This window comes from Gadus macrocephalus, chromosome 15 (assembly GCF_031168955.1).
Source record: "Gadus macrocephalus chromosome 15, ASM3116895v1".
NCBI lineage: Eukaryota > Metazoa > Chordata > Actinopteri > Gadiformes > Gadidae > Gadus > Gadus macrocephalus.
In genome coordinates, this window is record NC_082396.1 from 14,424,898 (window position 1) to 14,439,534 (window position 14,637).

Here is a 14,637-nt window from a genome sequence, read left to right on the forward strand (position 1 = left end):
ACTTTTGTTGTTGATATTTTGGCGCCCCCCCCCGATGAAGCAAGCATGTCTTTACCCATCAAGGGTCTCCAGGAAACGAGACTCCCCTCAAAGCATTTCACACGCCATCTGTACTTCATCCGGCCACCACTAGATGGCAACGGTGAGACGATGAGACTGGGCTGTTGTTATTGCCCGAGTGCCACACCCACCTTGCTCCAGTTCTCCCACTGATCACATACGGCTTCTCCAGACAATCTTGCTCCCGCCGGGATCGGGGGTGGGGGGGGATTAGTCTAGCACTTGATTAGTTTAATATGTGGTAGAAAAGACGACCTTTCTTCCGATATAGGGATGGATGGGACCGTGGTGGGGGAGGCGTAGCATAGGTCTGTGTGAAGCTCTTTGAAACAGATGGCTGTTCAGAGGCATTACCCTCGACCTTAAGACCAAAACAACCTTTGTGTCTGTGTATTGTTTTTAACCTAAAGCTACAGGTTCCTTTCTCTCATCCAATGGTACACCCAGCCACGCTAATCCATCCTTAATTACTCCTGCAGAAATTAAAAAGCAGCATACCAAATCAGGTCTTCATTGTGTCTCTTTATAGCCCTATCGGTAAGTATAGACAATTACAAATGGTGAAACAAATTATTGTCCAGCCTTATAAGGACAGCTGCGGCTAATAATTGCTTAAAACACCGGTTTTTAATCAAGTATTGGTGAAGCGTAGGGAAATGAGAGGGGAGAAAATAAACAATGCTGTGATGTCCTCAATCAAGGGTCCATTTTACCTCCCTAAAGTGCCCGAGATCAGGCTCAGAGGGAACATGTTATACTACTTGAAATGTGTAAAGTCTGCCAAAATATTTTCAGCCGTTAAAATGACCTTAATCTTGGATCAGGGATTGAGGATAACGACACATTTAACCTTCATTGTCATACTGGTCAAATCTGTGAACAATAAGAAGCGATAATTCATGATAATACTTGAAACGAGGCGAGGAAGAAAAGGACAATTTCTTCAATGTGACGGTGACTTTTATAAAAGCACGACCCGTTCCCTTTCAGCGGAGTGTGAGATGACACGAGGGCAGGTGCGTGAGTTTGAGTGTGTGTGCGTCTGATCACAAAGGACGTCGTGCGTCCTGTTGCTTAGCCACCGAGGAAAGGTGGCGTGACGAGTGGAAAGGCGTGACGTCGGTGGGTCTGAGGGTTGGGGGGTGGGGGTGGGGTAGGGGGGGGCTTCGTCCTCGTCTGGGTGCTGTTAGCGGCGGTCGGCCTTGAAGCATCAGATGTTGGGGCGTCTGGTGGTCCTGCACGTGCATGGCGGTGCGCACGTACACCGCTCGGTTGACCAGGACCCCTTGTCTTGACGGGGCTGGCTTCCTCCGAGGGCCACCCTGGTACCCTGTGAACCGTGTGGAGGGGGCTCATTGTTTATTTATGCATTATTGGAGGGAAGGGCTGGGGGGGCAACCGTTGCATAATGTGATTGATTGTCTCTTCAATGGTCTTCTGACAGCAGTAATCAAAGACTTGTTTTGTAGTCTAAATGATTATTGTTAGAAAGTATGCCCTCACAATCGTAAAATCGTGTCATTGAAAAGACCGAAAGAAAACACTTATACCATGCCGCAAATGACCATATATTTGAATCTAAGTGCCCTAATGTGAGCAGTTTTCAAAAGCCCATCATGATTTATATTATGATTGCATAACAGTCTCCATGCCAAACATGACTAGTCATTCCCCCATCCGTCTCCCAGGCCTGGCCATTGAACGCTGCCATAGCCCCAGTGAAACTAAGACAATGCATGATTATGTCCTAATCGCACTACAAGTTGAACAGTGGATGCGGTACAGTGTTATTGAATAGGTAATCCAGCTCTATATATCACCACGAGCAAGCCAGTGTCCCGGCTCTTCCACCATCACCATCTCTCTCTCTCTCTCTCCCTTTCCTGTCTCCACTCTCCGTTCTCTCCGCCAGCTCTGTTGCCATGGCGAGTGCATGCCGTTTTGTAGGGTTGCCATGGGGACCCCCTATCACGGCCGTCCTCCCGCTCTCATCATGTTGCTGCGTGTTCATTTGTATGCCTCTTGTATGCTGGCACTTAGAAGAAAAAAAAAACGCTGGGGGAGAATAGGAGAAAACATGTCATTGGCGGGGGCCGCCCTGTTGCTCCTTCCCGCGGGGGTCTGGTGGTCTGGTGGTGGTGGTGGTATATACGGCGGAGATGGAGGAGACGGTGGACACGAGGCTGCCCCTCTCTCATGCCTCGTGCTTCACGTTGCCCATGTCTCATCCTGTGTGTTGGTCGCCGGAGCAATCAGTGGCTCCTCTGACTGCGAGACTGATGTGCAATTACATGCATGAGGCGTGCGTCAAACACAATGCCGTCTCTCATTTTCTCCCTGTTTTTTTGTTCATGAAGGCAGGCAGGCAAACATTCCCAACAACACCCACCACCGCTAATGCACTGATGTCACTCCCAGCTGGTTCGCTCTGGTAATCTCCATCTGAAACGCTTTTAATCTTTCCAGTTTATTTATTAGCTTGATTCCATTTAGGATTTCAAAATGAACAACAAAGTCTGTTGCTATTTTCAACCCATCTATTGTTGTGAATCTGTGTGTGTGTGTGTGTATGTGTATCTAGATTCTGTGTGTGTACATGCGTGTGTATGTAAGCAGCCATGCATTCCCATTGGGTTCCCCCTGAGGTAGGGGAGGGCACAGCGAGTCCACTGATGTGCCGGCGCCCCCTGGTCATTTTCACAGCATAGTCACGACCCATGGGCGCACAACCGTGTAGCCTAGCCTAGCCTAGCATTTCCTAGCCTTCGTTGTGGCAATTGATCTGCGTCTTCAGTCCCCTGATGTCCAGGCTCTGACGTACAAACATCGCCATCACCGCCTCCCCCCGTCTTCTCCTCTGCCTCCTCCACAACCACTTGTTGTCTCATTTACCCACTTCCTTAACGTCAACGGGGAGATAATCGATGAGGAGTCACATCCTTCCTCCCCCCCCTCACACACACACACACACACACACACACACACACACACACACACACACACACACACAGACACACTCGCTATGCAAAGTGCTCTGGGTGTCGTGGAAAGCGCGACATCAACGCGGTTCATTTATGTTGAGCTCTTTTTAAATCCCTTTCGTTGCGTCGGTGTTTAAGGTTCTAGGTGTTGTCGGTTGATTCAATGCGATTTTTTTTTCCGTTCACTTGTCCCATCGACGACTGTCTGTGGACGCACAAGTTGTTATGATTTGTAATCGTCGTGGTTTCGTGGCTGTGGGCCGGGGGGGCCCTTGGGTTGGGCTGTCGTAAATAGCTGTTTTTCTTGTGGTTTCTTGGCATTTCATCGTAATGTCTCCGCCCGGCCCCGCCGGAGCCCACATACGCACACACACAGCCCATAGTCCCCCTAGGGGATGAGAAGCAGTCGTATGCAGCCTTCAAAAAGACATTCCAGACAATAGGAAAACAGTGGCCCCTGAAACAACACTTAAACCAACACAGAGAGATAGCTGACTGAGAGGCGTCACTGTGGCCCAATAGACCACAGCCACCCCCCCCCCATCCCCTCTGACTTTTAAAGCAAGGTATGCTGTGTTGCTCGCCTTTCATTAACTATCAACACAACACACGGCGTGAAAGAATGTGTGAACTATCCACACAAAAAATGGTTTCAAATATCTGCCTGTCTATCTCTATCTATGCCTGCCTGCCTGCTTGTCTGTCTCTGTCTCTGTCTCTGTCTCTGTCCTTCTGTTTCTCTGTCTCTCTCTCTCTCTCTCTCTCTCTCTCTCTCTCTCTCTCTCTCTCTCTGTCCGTCTGTCCGTCCGTCCGTCCGTCCGTCCGTCTGTCTCACTGTCTCTTTTTCCATCTATCATGAGATGTACAGAAAGATGGATAGTCAGAATCACTATGCATGTATGGAGCTGCTCATTGCATTTCGTTGTACTTGTACAATGACAATAAAGCTTTCTATTCTATTCTATTCTATGGATAGCTGGCTAAAGCTATCTGTTACTGTATGACCAGAGAAAGGCCTGTGATTGACTTCTGGCTACTGGGACGTTCTGAAACCTGTCCCCCCCCTCCCCACCACACTGCCTGGCCTACCTGTCTATTGACCCACTATCCAGGTCACGTCTTATGTCAGTGTACACCAGGCCCAGACTAGCCATCGGAAGCACCGGGTGGCCTGGCCTGTTAAATGGCAGCCGATAATAATCCTTTTTAAAAAAAAGTGTCAAAAAAGTTTTTGGACACTTAACTTAGAAGCAGGCCAGGCAAGTGTTTCTTTTTTTTTTCCGGCTGCACAGTAGTTAGATAACACAAACTGTCAAGCATAGCCGGTGCTTGAAGATGGACAGTGGAAAAAGGAAGGGGGGGGAGAGAGAGAGAAAAGAAGAAAGGCCCACCAGGTTAGTGAGTGATAAAAATAAACATGCTAGCCAGGTAACGTTGCTAACGTTACCGATGCATCATCATAGTCCCCTGTCAAAGTGGTAGAGCTGCCAAATACTTGGTTGGTCCCTTTCTAATTGCCTCAAAAACGTTGGTGGTATAAATGACATATCTAGAATTAGTTATTTATTGAGTTATTTATTATTTAATACATATTGGTTAGATGGTAGTCCTTGGTTCTATTCAAGGTTCAAATTGTTCATTGTACTGAGCAGTTGTTGGCTCATTAGTTTGTGATTCACATGCACTCAAATTCACCAGAATGCAGGAAATGAAGTCTTTGAAAGTAAAGTGTTCCTGGTGGGGTACACACACGGGGCATGGCACAAATGCTTTTGTCGATCAGGGGTGTGAAAGTATTTTTACACTTTGATCATGTGCAAGGGGGGGAACGTCTGTGTGTGTGTGTGTGTGTGTGTGTGTGTGTGTGTGTGTGTGTGTGTGTGTGTGTGTGTGTGTGTGTGTGTGTGTGTGTGTGTGTGTGTGTGTGTGTGTGTGTGTGTGTGTGTGTGTGCACAAGTTTATCTATAAATAAGTGAAACACAAATCCAGAGCGTTTCATCATTGAAGGTGGAAAGTCTTCTTACAAGGGGTCAAACAAACACAACAAGTGACCACACACACACACACACACACACACACACACACACACACACACACACACACACACACACACACACACACACACACACACACACACACACACACACACACACACCTGCAGAGCCATTACTAGAAACCAGACATAGGGTGACTGGAAGGATCCATCTGTTCAGGGCGTCCATCAAAGGAGTCTCTCTCTCTCTCTCTCTCTCTCTCTCTCTCGCCCCCCCCCCCATACTCTCTCTCTCTCTCTCTCTTGGCTAACTGTCTGCCTGCTCATCAGCTTTTCCCTGCCTGTTTTCTTCCCTCCTCTGCTGTCATCCGTTCTCATTCATTAGCGCTCACTGCAGAGACCCTTCACATAAACCCCAACCTATGCTTCTGTTGGAGTGGGAGCAAGTGATCCACATAAAGAGAATTGCTTTGGCTCAGCTGAGGGGATGCTACTTAGTGTAGCCTGAGCAAACAAACAGGCGTGGTGGGCCGGGTCGACTCTAACACTGGTGGGTTTGAATTCAGCGATCACACTGCATTTTTTATAATCGGCTGTCTGCTTTTTAAGGTTGGCATCAATGCCTAAACTTGGGAACTGAAGGCGTAATCAGAGAACTAGGAAAATAGGATTTGTGATGGCAGTGGGTACATGCTGGTATTTCAAAACATACTTCTGTGAAGTCTGTACCAAGACTTGGTTCCGATATGTGCGTAGGAGTTGTCCTACTAACCGGTTCAGATGTGGGTTGGTGTAGAGCTTGTTTTCATGTATTTGACCTCATTTTTATTGTAAAGCACGTCTCTGTGAAGCACCTTGTTTTAGTATTGAAGTATAGTTAGTATAGTTGTTATTATGCATATGCATATTTATTCCCATATATATTAGAGAGTAGGGTTAGCTGGAGTTCCACCAGGGTATGAGGAAAGAAATCTTTCTTTATGAAGTGTGTGCTTTGTGCCTCCCAGTCTCCAGTACAGAAGCCATGCCTTAGACCCACCCCCCCCCCCCCCCCCTAACACACCCTTTCAACATTCTCCCTCTCCTTCATCCCCGTGCCCCCTCTCCCCCTCCTCTTCCTCCCTCCCAGTGTCTGCTGATTCACAGCGTCGTGGAACAGGCCGGCTCTCTGAAAGTGCGTCTCCATGGAGACAAGGGTGGGAAGGAGAGTGATGATGTTACTGGCGGAACAGCAGCCCTGAATCAGCCATGTGTGTCTGTGTGTGTTTCTGTGTGTGTGTGTTTGTGTATGTGTGTGTGTGTGTATGTGTGTGTGTGTGTGTGTGTGTACATAGTAAAGAAAATGCTATTTCTTTCTTCCAAATTATATTACGTAAGTGCAAGCATCATATGCAAGCTGGGGTGTGATTTTGGGCCAAGGAAAGCTTGATTTTAGAAACTATTTATAGTTCTATATTTGTCGTTTTCTGTTTCATGAGTCTGTCCAGAGTGCTGGTTATTTGAAAACCACAGAGAACAGGTTGTCCCTGGGAAAGGTTTTTTCTCTCAGCTCTCTGATCTTGGCTATGAGTGCTATCCGTGTACTATAGACTTAGAAAAGTAAAAATAAACCCATATTTTCATCCACTATCCTTAACATAACATTGCATACATTATACAGTAATATATATTTCATTATATTTCAGTATGTTTCCCTTTAAACATAAATAATGATTGGTCTATCAGGACTGCAGAGTTGCTCACCAGCTTTTGCAAAAGACTCAAGACTCACTTGTTCAAAGTTCACCTGGACTCTGAAAAGCCTCCCTCCTTACCCCCCACCAGCTCTCCTCCCTTATCTCCTAAAAACAGCCCTCTTATGCACTTATTGTATGGTTTTACGTCCTGGCAATTAATAAATAGTAGCTACAAATTGTGTAACATCTTACCTTAGCTCTCTTTGCTGTGCACGGGGAATGGGTTAATCTGCCAATTTTGAGTGCTTGGCACTCACAATTGTCAAGCAAGTTCTATGAACATCCTTACTGTACTGACAGTGATATGTTGTGGTTTATCTTCCTTCTAATAAACGTACTTATTGTAAGTCGCTTTGGATAAAGCATCTGCTAAATTCCCTAAATCTATATTGAATTATTGATACTAATATTATTTTATTAGATTACAAAATAATCAAATAAAAAGCCAGCTGGTTAAGATTGGACTGATATATTCTGAAACACAAAAATTCATCCATCACAGACAAAGGTGCATTGACCACGAGTGATATTAATCAGGGTCTGGATGCCTTGTTGACAACAGACCAGCCATTTAAAGGCACAATACCCACCCAGTGTTGAGTCGCGATAAAAAGAACGTCCTTTGTGTCCGTCGCCAAAAATATCTGTGTTTTGTTGCTGCACATTGACCTGGCTAGAATGCCAACCACAGAAGGATATCTTCTTGTGAACACTCGTAATGTTGACTGGGCTAATCAGAACTAAAGTAACGAATTCATTCATTTAGATACACAAAGGGAAGCATGAGTTATATGTGTAGTTATAAGTAGTTGTATGCTGTGCACACACTGTTGGTAAGTGTCATCACAAAAATCAGGCAAAAGCGTGAATAAAGTTAGTTAAGTTGTACGATTAAGATGCTTTAAATAGAGGCAATTTTTACCTGATAGATTGTTTACCCAAATGGATATATCAGAAGATGACATCAATGAAACAACCAGCAAACATAACTGACACCAAAGATCTGTCGTTCCTCAATTCCACTTGTGAATTCACATGCCACGTAAATATCTCATCACATCCACGCATAAATATCAGACTATTCAAATGAGTACTTGTAGACAGCATAATTGACTTAATTACATCCGTCTGATTCAAACCATCATTATATAGGTGACATAAAATCCAATGGTGCATGCAAACCTGTCTGTCTACATTACATTCAGCATTGGAACACCCCATCCTTAACCTATAGTTATGTCTTGTTGAGTTTCACTCGGCCAGCCTGCTCCATGGTCCTTCATCTTCTCTGAAAGGCCAAAATGACTTTAATGGTCCATTGAGTACGGTGAATGTAATTTGTTTGTTGATTGAAATACAATCATGCCCGACTATAATGGAAAGGTAATGGCATCATGTGCTTACTCACCGGGGTAAGTTTTCGTCTATTTCCCCCGGATAGGTGGGCTTGCAAACTACATTATATTTGACTGGACCATATAAACTGCATTCACTGCATGCACTAAGGATATGATGCAAAGTCTTCCTACTTATTTATAGACTAACAGATTAAATCCCAGCAAATGAAATCACAATCCATCTGATTCTAACCTCTTCAGTCCTTTTCCTTCAACAAATGGATTGGTATGATGCTACTCCGACTACTGCTAATTGGTCAGATCCTAGACTGGGTCATCTTTTATGAGGTCCATATGTTCCAGGTGGGATTTTGGAGGAAAAAATTGTATTGTTCTACAAAACACCTCGAAATCATTTATCTTGCGATGATGGCAACATGCACGATTCTAAATGCTACTGAAACTGACGCCAGCAGAGAAGTCACGTCGTTACTTTTTAATGATGGGGAGGGAGGGGGTGAAAGGAGTCGTCCAGATCAACACATACTCGTATAGGAGTCGATAAGGCCTCCGCACATAACCTGTTAGCTGTGTCTTCCCCCCCCCCCCACGGCGTTCAGTAAAGAAAACAATGTGAGCGTTAACCAGTATAAAATCTCGCTGATGGTACAGGCTCTTATCTGATGGCCCTGTGGCTGCGTCTGACATTTGGACGAGGTATGTTTGTTTTGGGTGGATTCCCGTCTCTATGGTTTGTCCGCCGGCTTCGTCATTTGTCAGGAGCTTCTCCGCCGGCCAAAAGACACGCTGCTGCGGTTGATGTGTTTTTTTTCTATGCAATCACTCAAGATTAGATTTATTTTATTACTTTATTGGCGCTCTTGAGGATTTCTTTTTGTCCAACCTGCCCAAAATGATTATTGAAAAAAAAAAAAGAAGAAGATCAGCGCCGGATGATAACTGTCATTATCTGGTTGCTCTGCTCCACACTCATGTTCCCATGATCTAAGCACCCATGCCTCACCTTAGGAGCGGCCCCACACTTAGACAGAGGTAATTGCATAGGATTAGACGTAGATTAGCCCTCACAGGAGCTCATGGTGGTTGAGTTTTGAGGGGTTGGAGGAGGTTTCACGGATTCCCATGTCTTTCCCTAAGCTCTGCCCTTCCCCATGGTCAGCCCCCTGGCATAAGAAGGGTGGCTGGAAGCAGAGATCAGGGCCAACCTGCACTGGACACTGCAGTATAAGCAAAGACCGGAACTGAATGCAGGCCCCTGGCCCTCTGCTGAGTGGTTGGCCTCTCAACCGTCACGAGACACACCATGTGCATATAATATACATGACGAAATGTGCACAGGCAAATGCCTAAGGAGACACGTGTGCATCCAGAGATGCTTTGGAACATTGGATCGGCCATGCTTATGAAAAATTGACCAAGTAACAGTAGGCGGGCCCTCGCCGTGCAAACGAGGTACCCACCAGGGACATAAGAAATGCAGAGATATACGGCCACACACTTAGCCGTGTTCGCCTTTCATTGCCTTGCCTTCCTCTGTTTTCACACAGCCTGCCTCAACGATATTATTCAGGTGGATCGATCCTGTAGGACCCTGCCGTTGGACGGGGAAAGCACCCCTCAGCCCGTTTACCAATTAAGACAATTCATCATGTTGAATGGCTGTGGCGTGCTTCATGTTTAGTACATGTACCGGTCGTAACGTTTCGTCAGTTGGCCCTCGGTGTGAGAGGGAGGATGACGCGGGCGCGCTGCCAAAGACGTGGGAAACAACAAGTTGAAAGTACACCGAGCGAGGGTGACCTTATTTTTTTTCCCCGCGCATTTCGGTGTGTGGTTCTTCCTGGTGTGTAGGTATAAATATGTCGATAGGTGTTGTTATGCAACCTGTTTTTGGGAGCCCTGCATACCGAAAGGCTGCACCTCGCTCATGCCTCGGGTGGTGGAGAGGAAGGGAGTTCCACCGCGTTCACACTGCCAAACCCTCTAGTTCAAATGATTAGCATTCTTTAGGATTAGCTCTGGTCTATTAGCGCAGCAATGCTAGCACCCTTGCTTCCGGCTGTATTTAATATACCATTAAAACGGCCACGTGAAAAGGGAGTCCATATGGACCGGTTACACGAGTCATGACTCTACCCTCTTTTCCTCTTTGTGTAACAAATGAAAAAACCAATGGCTCGAACAGGTTGAGTCGTTTCCAGCTATATATGTCTCTTTATATGCTGAGAGGAATCATCTAATTTGTATGCGCAGTCATGTGTTAAATTGGGCCAATAAAACGTTCAACTAATTTCACACTAACAATCCCAGTCAAATTGGGAGCTGGTCGGTTCCTCTAGCTCTTTATCACCATGCCAACACCTGTCCAGACTTGACCTGGTTCCCGGACAAAGTAGGTCTGAATTATTTCCCCTCTCTCTTTGTTGTCAGGCACTCTTCCAAGACCACTGCACAAAGCAATGTCTTACTTCATAAAGAGTTCTTAACCAAATGTATGTGTGTCTGTGTGTGTGTGTTTAGTTTTGGGGCATGGGTACAGACTGCTGAGACACATGCACACATGTAAGCAGTCTACACCCATATGTAGGTCATTGTGTGAACTTCGACCTATAAAATATGGCACCTGAGGTGCATGGGGTTCCCCACCTGGGACCCTATATAGAGGGGAACCACCAGCTACCTACTGAACACTGAACATCTGGTGTATTCATGCATTCTTCTGTTGTGATAATGTGAGAAACATGACATCATGTGCAATGTTGTTGTTTCCTTGAATTGTAAATTCTGGTGTTTAGTTTTGTTCGGTTGCACTTTATTTTTGGTAGCACGTATGCGTGTGTTATGTGTCAGTGTTTCACAGTGTCACATTGAGTGCTCGTTTGTTTATTTGCTTTTTCATCCTTTTCTGTTTATTTGGAGATTAGGAGTTGTCGAGAGCAGAGCGTCTTGTACCAAGAATTTTCAGAACTGGTAAATAACTTTTAATTTAATGAGTTGATTCAATTCTGGCATTTAATTAAAGGTTTATGTGTCTTCTTCAGTTATGTGTCTTCTTCATTGTGTTTTATTTGGTGATTTGATTCCTTCCTCTTTGTTCTCTCTTCACCCATTAGAGGTCATTCAACATTGTCCTATTACTAGAGTGGAGTCACCATGATGCGTTGTCACATACGCAGACGAACTGTGGACCAGAAGTTTGCACACTCGTCATACAGAGCTGTGGATTTGTAGCCCCCCTCCATGCCAGCAGTTAACCAGGGCAGAACATTTCATGAGGACAGGCAGGCCATGCCAGAAAGTGGCATGGCTTAGTTAGCAAACGAAAAGGCCAGCAGAATGCCTATCCATCATGCATGTCGAGGCTTCCCTTAAATATTTGTTTCGATATTTTATGAGACACATAACTTTCTCGTTCTGAATATGGCCCCATTAAAACGAAGGATGCTCTGAAGAAAATAAAGCTGGGAACAACAAAAGAACAAACACCGCCATCGATCAATCGAATGGAGCGGTGACAAACGATCATGCATGCAATTAAGGATTTCAGATAAACTCACACGACTGGATTCGGTGGCAGATGTCGGTTGAAATGAGAATGCGGCCGGTCGAGTCACGTGTTGTTGTTCTGTTTGCCCGGCGCTCATTGTGTTTATGAGAGGCGGTCGGCGAGGAGGTTTCTTCCAGAGCGGGAGAATCCATCTTATATAATGATTGATTTCTGAGACTGGGGGTCGCTTGTGATGAGCTCCTCCCTCGACAGACATGGCCTCCGGGGGGCCTGTCTGTCAGGGTTCCTATCTGCCCTCCCTGCTCACAGACGCATTGATCAGAGGAGCTGCGTTCGAAATCCATCACGGATGGGAAAAGACACTAAAGGCTGACGTCACTAGCTGCCTGCGGAGCGGGCCACGCGTCACCAAGCCTTTTATGTTGCATTTTCAGGATTGATTCTGGACATTTTTAGTTTTGTGGTATTTTGGTAAAATACACATATAAATCAGTCTCTGCCTTTGTAGCTATGATGGCAACCTGTGGAGTATGACATTAATGTGCCTTTTGTGTTTAGAAAAAGGTCAAGTCTTGATCAGTAACCTTTCTTAGCCACCAGTCTTTTTTATAGATTATTATATATATTTTTTTTAGTTACACCAATTGTGATGGTATGCTTGTTTTGACATAGTCTGAATACTTCAAATAAGGGTTTGAGGGTAGGAATGAATTCCCAGAGAGATCAGCTGCATATGATTTACAATCTGAAGTTTTAAAAGTAAAGTCTTAACATCTCATCATTACCCCGCTAACTCTTCGACCAAGTGGAACCTCACTTCTGATTATCCCAGGGAAAGTTGATCGGTATCTACTTCCAGCCCTTGTGAACTTACATGAAACCTTCCAGGGCTCATGTGAAGCAGAATGGCTGAAATGGCAAGATGTATTCTAGAACCGCCCTGAAATATCTCAACTGTTCCACATAAGTCCTCGTCAATCTACCGCCGGCTCTGAGACACTTGCCGCCAGCGTCAAAGGGCATTCCAGGTCCTATCTCACACTTTAGACTGACACCTCTCCATTTCACTCGTGAGGGGCAGGTCTACGGAAATTCTTCAGCAATTCACTTGGACCCTGATTCACAGGAGACCTCACTTGTGACATAGGTCACGAAGGTGGTGGGAAAGTTGCAGACAGATAAACATAACCCTGCGACACTGTCTTATATGACTTTCACCCATACATCCCCTGTCTTCACTTCATTTAAAAGACTTCATTCTCCTTGAGGACGAAACAAGAAGGACAGTAGGACTTTGCGACGCCACACGTCTGTCCTCTGAGTGTTTCCGATGGATTAACAACTGTTGACTCGCTCTTTATGGCTCTTTAGGCAAATATTAGACTAAACTACAATAAAGACGTTCTATGATAATAAGCAGAGAGAAATGGGCCATGCTCAAGTTTCACTAGCTTTTCTACTTGTATTTTATATATCTTTCATTACCGCTGTGTGTCTCTAGCCTAGCTGGCCTTCAGAGAGTATGAGTGTCTCTCTCTCTCTCTCTCTCTCTCTCCCTCTCTCTCTCTCTCTCTCTCTCCCATTCAATCTCTCACTCTCCCTATCCTTCTATCTCCCTCCTTTTCCCCTTGTTCTTCCCTATGGATTCCACCGTTTCCTCCTAATGTCAAATTACTGTAGTTGATTTAGAGATGTTGGAATGGCCCTTCTTCAAGTTTGGAAATCACACTTACAGCAGAACATTATTTATTTTGTTTACACCTCTCTGCAACGTGTGTGTGTTTGTGTGTGTGTTTGTGTGTGTGTGTGTGTGTGTGTGTGTGTGTGTGTGTGTGTGTGTGTGTGTGTGTGTGCGTGTGTATTTGTTAATGTGTTTGCAATAACATACAGAAAACAATGTACATATTCTGAATCCGGATACATCGGAAGAATTTGACCTTTAAATCGTTCAGAAAAACCACATCCACATGGAAGAAGAGCACCGATGCACAAGCCCAGTTGTGCAGAACTTCACAAGCACACATGGTTTTCCTACCGGGGAGGGGCCGACCTTTTGCAACAGATAATGCAATAGGACAATGAGTCCATGTACCAAATCATATGGTTATATAGCCACGATGATCTTAGGTATTCTTATCCATCTACTTACCCAAGAGCCTATATAGTCTTAATACAGTAACACAATATCTACACACACACCAGCTCCACTGTGTTGAGCTTCATCCAAACTTTAAGTGTTATAAGGCAGATTGATATGCAGATGGTCACAGATGATTTCTAACATGTTGTTATTTGAGATGCTTCGCTGTCATACTGTTCTTCTCAGTCTTAATCATCAAGCACTAACTGTTAGCACTGAAAGCTTTCCTGCTGGAGTGGACCAGCGGCGGCGGGATCAATAGCTGTAACTACGCGCCACACCCTCCAGCATACGCAGGTATACAAACACACTGTTGACTGTACCCTGTAGCATTCACCAGAACTCATTACACAAGCCAACACACGAACAAAAAATAGGAATGCGCTTGCGGTAATGAGTTAGCACGACACGGGTCGTATTTCATTCCCCCGCTCACGTTAGCACGCACGTACACACAATCGCCCACACCAACACACCTACAAACCCACACCGCACACCCACACAGACACAGGTTTTCCAACACAAACTCATCAGCGTGGGGGAGTATATCTAGGAGTAGATTACCTTATAAACCCCGGTGTAATCCTCTCTCCCCGCTCCGCCTGGGAAGAGATAGAGAGGAGAAGGATGATGGTTCCTGACCTAACGACATTACATGAGGTTTACTGTCCGTTATGGTCTTTAAAGTATGTTTGGTGTGGCTGACTTTACTTTTTCAGTCATAGATGCTGCAAGTAGCGTAATCTGTTTAGTTTATTAGTTTATTTTACAACGTTGCTCAGCAAGGCTGCAGGATTGTATGTATTTTGTTGGGGTTTAGCTCTCGGGTAATAGGGCTTGTAAATCATACGGGTGATCCAT